Genomic DNA, 8,714 nt, shown 5'->3' on the forward strand with positions numbered 1-8,714 from the left:
ATATTTGACACAACCCCCTCCTCTACCAACACCAAAAAAAGAACTCAGGGCTTAGCGATGGTTGTTGCTTTAACACATTTGTACAATGATTTTTGAAAAGCTGAAGTGTGGTTGCAAACCACATGGACCACTTGTCGTCAGTTATCGTTCCTTCACAGTTTAAAAGTATAGTATTTTAACTTTTCCCATATCAGAGTGCATTAGGCCTGATCCTGATCTCACACTCGTTTTACACCAGTGTAACTCCACTGACTTCAGTTGAGTTATTCCTGATTTAGGTACCAGTGCCAGGTCAAAATTAGGCCCATTCTCTCCAAAGTGAACGGAACTATTAGATTACTAAAATACTTGTATTTACTTCTAACTCATTAACAAGTAAATCAAGATTGTAATTAGAACAGCTTTGCTAGTGATTTTTGCTTCACGTTGTCCTGATGGGGTCAGGTACCAACGTGGGCATAAAAGCCAACCCTGGCATTTCCTTTTATAAAGGCATTTCATTGATGCAAGTGAACTTGGGCTGAATTGCCTGCACTGCTTCATCTATGAATAAAGAGAATGAGAGAATGTTCAATGACTAGAAAACTTTGTTAGTGGCCAGTCTTTTCCCTAGATATCACTCCCCCCCCTTTATGCACAGTATATTATATACCCTCAGTCACTATAAACATACACTTATAGGATATACAGATAATATATACAATGATCATACTTATAGGATATATGATCATCTAATATGGTCATCAATTAATTCAACTGAGCGTGCACAGTAGAGAATTATGAATTTTTAATACCTTATCATTGGCAGCGACTGGAAATGGTCTCAGATACGTATAACCTTGTGTTTTTAGCTTATTGATTGATGGATAACCAGATGGAATGTGTTCACTGACTACAAGTGAAGTAAAAGAATGAGCAAAGATATTGTGATATAGTCACTGCAACCACGAAAATGAAAAAAGTCATCAACCACAGATCGAAACAGAGAGGTATCAACAAGAACATTGTGTCAATTTTACAAATGTAATAATAAATAAGATTAAATTTTGTATATTCTGTGGGCAGGCATAGTATTTACAGGGCAACCTTAAGCAACACATCCACTTATTTTTCCACTCAGAATTTTTTTTTTCTCAGCTGAAGAAAAAACTTGGCTTGCATCAAAAGACTTTTGGTCAGCTATTCTGGACATGTCGCAGGGGTGATTAACTAAATGTGAAAAATCAAGTTTTATTTAATTCACGATCATCTAATCTGATTTCCCACATAGCACAGGTCATAGAATTTGACCTAATGATTCCTGTTCACATTAATAACAGTTCACTTTAACTTGTTATGATTTTGCCTAGAAGCATAATTACTGGCCAGCAAGGAATACAGGAAGTGATGGTCACTACCAGGCTCTGCTTGAGAGAATATTTAATGGGAGGCAGCTGATAGCCAGCTTCCCTGCCCACCAAGAATGGAGAAAGCATGACCATAATGAGGAGGCTGCTGATGGCCTTTTGTCCCATTTAGACTCATACACCTCCACTTCGTGCTACTCCCCTGTGCACTGTCATACAGCAGAGACACCCATTCTTCCCACAGTAAACATCCCACCCTCTAAGTATTCATCCCTCACATGCCTGTTTCTCTAACATACTCCAGCATGCGCATTCCCTTTGAGACACATGGCTCCTTCCATTGCAAGGCATATGTCCCCCCTGTGAGAAACACAGCCTGTTGTACTGTCTAGTTATTTGGGCTTGAAGGTGGCTGGCCCAAGACTGTAGAAGGAACTTCCAGAGGAATTGAGGCCAATCCTTCTGCTCCAAGCGCAATGTGCAGCTCTTTGAATTTGCCTCCTCTAACATAAACATACCCCAATGTGCGTATAAATTCCAAAACAGATCGGTTCATTGCACACCTTTCTCCCACTGGAGAGAGGATGAGAAAACAAACACATGACAGATATTAGTCACGTTGCTTAATGCACCACTGGAGGACATTCAGATACTATGGCAATAAGAACGGTATAAGAATCTACATAGAAAGGAATAAAATAACACTTTCACATCCCAATAGCTGATCAGTCCAACCCACTCCAGACTCTGCTCTGTGAGATATCCAGCCCTCTCTTGCACTCCTCTCCCTCCATGAGACACTTGGATTTCATTTTGCCACCAATGTTCCATAATACACCTAGTCTTGTGCCAGAGTAAGGCCCAGGCTCAGATTTCAGCCACAAAATTTGAGGTACCCTAAAAACTGATAAGAAAACCAGCAAAAATAGAAAGCAGGAAAGTAAGAGGAAGACGTTTGCCCTGCACAATAGCACAAGCATTTTAAAATAATAAAAGAAATTCTGCAACACGAGGCACTACATGGTTTTGGGTTTGTTTTTTTTAAAACCATCAGGCAACTTACTGGGGCTCTTCAGGGCTCCAAGCTGGCCATTGCCTAAGAGAAGCCAAAGTTTCCTCAATAACCCACCCACAGGAAAACTTCAAGAAGGTTGAAAATGGTCACATGGGTGTGTTGCTAGGCAACACCTTGACCTCCCTAGGTGGCAGCCATATTGGATGAGATAATTTCTACTGGAGTGTTGGGAAGATTAAAATAGTTATTGTTCAGTGTGAGTTGCAGAGCTAGTGTATTACGCTGAACATACAAAGTATAATCCTCCAAAATGAATATCTGTCATCATGGGGCAGGGGCTTTCAAAAAGAAGGGAGCAGAAAGAAGCTTTAAAACTATAACAGGACTCAAGATGAAAAGCATTGTTGCCACTCCACAGCTAAAGCAAAATATGACTAAAGGACAAAAATTGAAGACTAAGAAGGACATCAAATTCAGCCAAGTATGGAACATAGGAAGTGAACTGAGCTACAGAAGTTCTGGAGTACAGTGAGGAAAAATGTCAGAGAAAGCATGTGCCTCCAGTTGCAGAGGCTGAAGTTATAACCTCTGCCAATACAACAACACTCTGCTGTGTCCTGGAGAATCTGTACTTTGGCCTGCCATAATTGCTGAAGATATAAATGAACAGTCTGCTCACAAAACTCCTTACTCAGTCCAGGGTGACACTTTTGCAATGGTCACCATTCAAATCATTATCAGCCCTTGCATGAGCCGTTTACTACAATTGGTAAGTGACTGTGTGGAATGTTGTTTGAGGGTTGCTGCATATTTTTCCTTTGGTCCGGACTTATATTGGGGTTTTCTTGTCATAATCCACTCACCTTTGGGAAATTCTTACAAAATGTTTGGAAAGAACATGAAAGGAATGAATGATCAAATTCCTTTCCCACATAGTAAAATGAATGGGGATTGTTGGTGGAGTAATTTAGGGTTGAGGTGTAAATGGAAGGGAGGCTGGTGGGTGGAAGTAGCCACAACCTTCAGAGTGCACATAGGAATCCAGAAGACCTTAATATCATCCCTCTAGGTACCAGCTCCCTTTTATAAGCAACTTTCCCTGCATGCACAGATCTCAGTCCTATGGGAGATGTGGGGTAGCCCTCTCCATTTAACACCCCCAAGGAAGAAGTGAACTGTGTGTGGCTTCCCATGGGCTAATCCATTGTTAAAGAAGTTCTGGCTTCCTCCACTGCAGAAAATGGCTCAGTCTTTTTCCTCATCACCTCCATAAAAAGGAGAAGGGGTAGGTTATACTTGCCTGATCCTTCCTATTTGCCCCAGAAAGAGAAACAAGAGCCTGACTTTCCAGTCAAGTCTACCACACACAAACACAGCCACCCATGAAGGCAGATTCTCATGGCCTAATCATGCCCTTCCTCAATGGAAAAGAAAAGTAGAAAAACTACCTGTTGTAACCTGAACCTCTTTCCTCCATACTCCTCTCCCCAGCAATAGAACTGTTTTCACTCCAGATGTTGAAGACTCATTTCAAATTAATAGCAAATACGGATAAGCTCAGGGGGGCTAGAGGAGGGCACTTGATTTTAACGAGTTGCTCTTCGACCCCATCAGAGGAAAGAGTATTGCTGACAAATAACAGAGAGCCTTGTATCTGGTGTTATAGATCAGCAGAGTCAGAAATCACTTTTATAAGAACTATATTTTGCTGAAGGCCAATAAGACGTTTGATGAAAACTTTATTAACCCCAATTTCATGCTATAATAGCTATTTGTTTATACTCCCCAAGCAGAAACTGCAATATGATACCTATACAAATAGTTCAATATAACCCATTAAAAATGCCCATTACTGCAAATCTTTTCTTACAACATAAGAACGGCTGTACTGGGTCAGACCAAAGGTCCATCCAGCCCAGTATTCTGTCTGCCGACAATGGCCAATGCCAGGTGCCCCAGAGGGAATGAACAGAACAGGAAATCACCAAGTGGGTCCATCTCCTGTCACCCATTCCCAGTCCTATTCATTTCAATGGGACTTGACCCAAAAGTTTGCAAAATTGGCCCCTCCAACAACAACAGCTTTTTGTGCCAAATAATGTACTAAATAATAATTGCACAAGAGGAATAGCTCCAAGCAGTGACATGAGGATCCACAAGAATGACAATTTTATCTGATACTCAACTTTTCTTCTAATTTCTTCTTGATTTCCCCACCCCCTCCAAGAATGATGGGAAGTGATCTGGATATGTACCGAATTTACTTATCAAAAGCATGGTTTGCTATTAAAATATCATTCAATGTATTAATAAATTCAGACCAAAGATGAGGAAAAGGGATACATGTGTTACAGAAAATTGCTTGATTCAATAAGATTTCCAGATTCTTTAATTAGCAAGTCTTTCTTCTGTGATTGCTCACAATTTTAGTGTAAGTGTTCAAGGATGCACAATTCTGCCTGTATGAATAACTAGAGTATCGGCACATTCTTCTTATGGTTTAAAAGAGCTGTTACTCATTCAGTTACATTATTTTAGATCAAGAGATTACACACACAATTTTTAAAATCTTAACTAAAGTAAACAAGTTCTCTGCTAATAGAGCAATGTAATGAAATTGAATTTATACATTTTCACATATGCAGTTACAGCCATAAACTTGCTCTAGTGAGTGCAGCTGTTTTCTATAGTAGTGACACATCTTCCACAGGTAACTTTGGCACTATCATATATAGGAAGGCAATGCAAGGAATGTAGGCTATTTGTTGAATATTCCTGCCTAGAGGGTTGTGAAGTAATCTCGCTGTGGTCAGTTTTGCTTATCTTCCTCCTAAATAAAATATCCAGTTAAAGAATAAGGATGAAATACATTAGTATTTTAAGGGTTAAAGATTTAAGTGCTTTATTCCATTCCCATTTCAGTCAAAAATTCACACTATTGTCTGCGATCTTTGACAACTCTCTTTACCTCCTGTTGGTGCAGTCAAGACAAAGTAACTGGAGGTAAACAGAGAGATCTCACCCAGGGACTTCTCTGAGGATAACTACCAATCCTGCTCAGGCTGAAATAATTGGAGTTTGGCCTTTACCTTCAAAGCCAGCAGACTCGCACTCTAAATCTTTCTGAGCACTACCCTGAAATGTATAAGAGAAACAATAAAGAATCCCCAGACAACAGAAAAGTTAAATTATTTAATTGATATCAGCTATTGGAATTTCCAGTGACCATGACTGAAAGATTAGTAAGTAGCATTGAGAAGTGATCGAACTTTACAGGTCATCGAGGGGGCTCGCTCACCCGCTTGCACCTATGGTACAATGGCTTCTGCATATTTTTTTAAAGGGGTTAACACTTTTTCTGTTGTTGCCTGCAATTTGTGTTCTACCATCTCATGATCACAACACAATGATCAAGACACCTTCAGCCCCATAAGGCTGGGTGCTGTGAACCTGGCAAAGATGAAAAAGTTGATTTTATTGTATCTGCCAAGTAGGGTTATATAAACTGTAAGAAACCCCATTCCGAAAATGTAAATGTCTGCGACTATGCATGGTTTCAGATAGGCAGAATTAGGCAAAGGCCTTTGCCTGTAATTTCAATGTTTCCAATTTAAACGAACAATGTCAATCTAGCTGAAATGCCTTGGGTGGCATTCTAAGGAATATGAACAATCAGTAAAGTGAAAATCCTGCTTTAATGTGCTTAACTAGGCAGGCAGGAGGTAGGAGTGCTTATGGCTTGCTCATAATAGACGAGTATAGTGTAGGTGCCGTCTGCTATTGATGTCTGAGGGAGGAAGAGTTCCAAGCTATTCGACTTCATTTGTATCAGACATCTGCAGCTACTCCAACCTTTTGTATTCCAATCTGTAACTCCTAGATTCTCTGTCTACCTTGAACTACATTCTACCCTGGCTTGCACTCAGGTAACCCCACTGGGGTCACGTGTGGATAGAACTGGGGACCTGCATGCTTATTCTTATATGCTATTCAGACAGAACATAAGTGGTTGAAACTCCTACTGCACGGAATTAATAACGGTGTGGGGCTGGAATGAAAGTCTTGCTTTAAATGACTTGATCGATCTGTTTGTTGTTTTGGGTCTCTCCTAATACCTTCCCCATATGATTCAATTCACTTAACATTCCCATTTGGGTGTCTCTAAATAGTACAAAGTGTCATTTTTGGTTTATCGCTGTTGGATGCGTCTCCCTGTTATTGACATATCAGGTACAAAAACAGAGAGCAGAAAGTGATGACTATGATTTCAGTATTGTCATCGGGATTTATGCAAAACTGGGAAATAATTATTGCTAGACGTAAAGGGAGAAAATACGATGTGTGTGTGTGTGTGTGTGCGCGTGCCATGTAAGGCCTGGAAACAGAATACCTCAGTTAGGCTTTGGGACGATTTATTTAGCTATCACATTCTCAAGATAGTCTGCTGTTAACAAATGAAATATCAATAACAGTAAGAAAACCACGGAAAGTTACACGAAGGAGAAAACAGGGTGCTGCTCGGTAACATTACATAGATTTCAGAACTGCTTGGCGATTTCAGAATCTGGCCTTGGCTCCTACCGAACATCAAACCTAAATCAAAATGATTTGCGATCTGATTCCCCTGCCTGAATACACACTGTCCTCCCAACTTTTCTGGCGGATCCTTCTGCCCATTTGCCGTTGTGGAGTTTCTGCTTTGACCTTGACCAAGAATTTTCAACACAGAAGGAAGGGCTTTTAAGTCACACTTTGAATCAATATAGTTGCTAGGTTAAAACCATGCTGCCTTGGTTTGCATTTCTCAGCTTCCTCCTTTCTTCTACACTAAATCTAGGTGCCTTTTTAGGTTCCTTATCCAGGGCTGGTGGGGGCTTGTGTGCCCCACCCCCACTTCTTTAGTCTCCTTGCTAATCTGACTCGGTTTCACAATAATAAAGCTGTGGTCCCAAGTCAAATGCAAACTATTGACACTTTAACAAAAGTAGGTTTGATCATGCTGAAATCTGGGATTTTAGCTTGTGCCTTTCAGGCTGCCCACTCAACCCCACATGTAAAATCGAGCTGTGATCCCCAGAACAGCAGGTTCAGTGACTCTTCTGCACATGTGTGACAATGTCAGCAGTTGTCTGATGCTGGTTCCTTTCTACCCGTTTCTCGTGGGTTTCCCCAGACGGCTATGTAAAGAAAGGCGTTGTCACGTGTTTGGTGTACTATAGATACCCACCGATGGGCTAATGACCTGGGCTTTGCATTCCTGCCACTAGAACCGGCAGAAATTAAGTAACCTGAATCACCTAAGGAGTTGATCACAAACCAAACTTTCCCCTTCCAAGCAAGGGACTTGCTCCAAAGCCGGGGGAATGAATACGCCATGACCAATTTGGTACAGCCAGCGACCCCTCTCGTTCTGTCGTTAGGGCACTGTCGCAGATTTAATTGAATTTGTTGACTGCTGATACACAGCAAGATCTGTGGCGCCCAGGGCAAAGAACATCCCCCTACAAGCAAATAAAACAATGTTAGGAGCCCTTTAAATCTCCCAGCTCCCGTGGGGTGAAGGATGATAGCCCGGGAGAAGGAATGACCTAAACCGCCAAACAAAACCACACACCTGGCAGAGGTTCACAGGATCTTGTGCAACAAGTTCAAGGAGCTGCGAGAGCCTCCGATTTTGATTTAAACCCGTATTAATCTCGTAACAGATCAGGAGAGGCCCGAGAAGGATGGCTTTAGCCAGCCCCGCCCTTGGCAGGTGCGGGATGCACACGCTGCGGGACGCGCTGGTTTTAAAGACAACTGGGCCTCCACCCACCCCACCAACTCACTCGTCCTTCTCGGGCCCGTCTCTCGCCCATAAACACGGCCCAGTGCATAGCTTGCAAAGGATCGTCCACTTACCTTGTGTTCGAGCCAAGTTTTATCCCCAGGGACGGGCCTTCAGTTGACACCTTTATATTCAGAAAGTGATCCCACCTCTTTCTTCAATGCAAGGCCTCCCCCCCCCCAACACACACTCACACTCCAGCAGCCGGGCGAAGGGAATAAGGGGAAATCGGATTTTGAGAAAAACCCAATCTCACTTGTAAAAACCCGCTTTTATTACAGGAAAGGCGCAATGCACACACACACCAAAGGGAAAATCAGCTTGGCAAACGCCTGCGTTTTCTATGGAAGCCGCTTGGGGGTTCATTAATATTATTAGCATTTAACCCACTCCCTGCCCAGCGCAGGGCTGACGTCACAGCCCTCCAGGAGTTGGGGGGAGCAAGGAGAAGCTAAGTGGGCAAGGGGCGTCCTATTCTCCTCCCTGCCTGCCTGTCAGAGCTTCTCGGGGGATATTATAGGGGCTT

The 8,714-nt window shown here is 42.1% G+C and overlaps 1 long non-coding RNA gene across 1 annotated transcript; it reads right to left on the minus strand.

Annotated features, from left to right (window-relative positions):
• Window positions 1–1,863: 1,863 nt before the first annotated feature.
• On the minus strand, window positions 1,864–8,484 carry LOC122459307. The gene is made up of 3 exons (XR_006279900.1): window positions 8,263–8,484; window positions 4,548–4,604; window positions 1,864–1,919 (listed from the first exon to the last, which is right to left on the minus strand). It is a non-coding gene; the product is annotated as an uncharacterized LOC122459307 (long non-coding RNA).
• Between the last annotated feature and the right edge of the window lie 230 nt (window positions 8,485–8,714).

Source organism: Dermochelys coriacea, chromosome 3 (assembly GCF_009764565.3).
Source record: "Dermochelys coriacea isolate rDerCor1 chromosome 3, rDerCor1.pri.v4, whole genome shotgun sequence".
In the NCBI taxonomy this organism is placed as follows: domain Eukaryota; kingdom Metazoa; phylum Chordata; order Testudines; family Dermochelyidae; genus Dermochelys; species Dermochelys coriacea.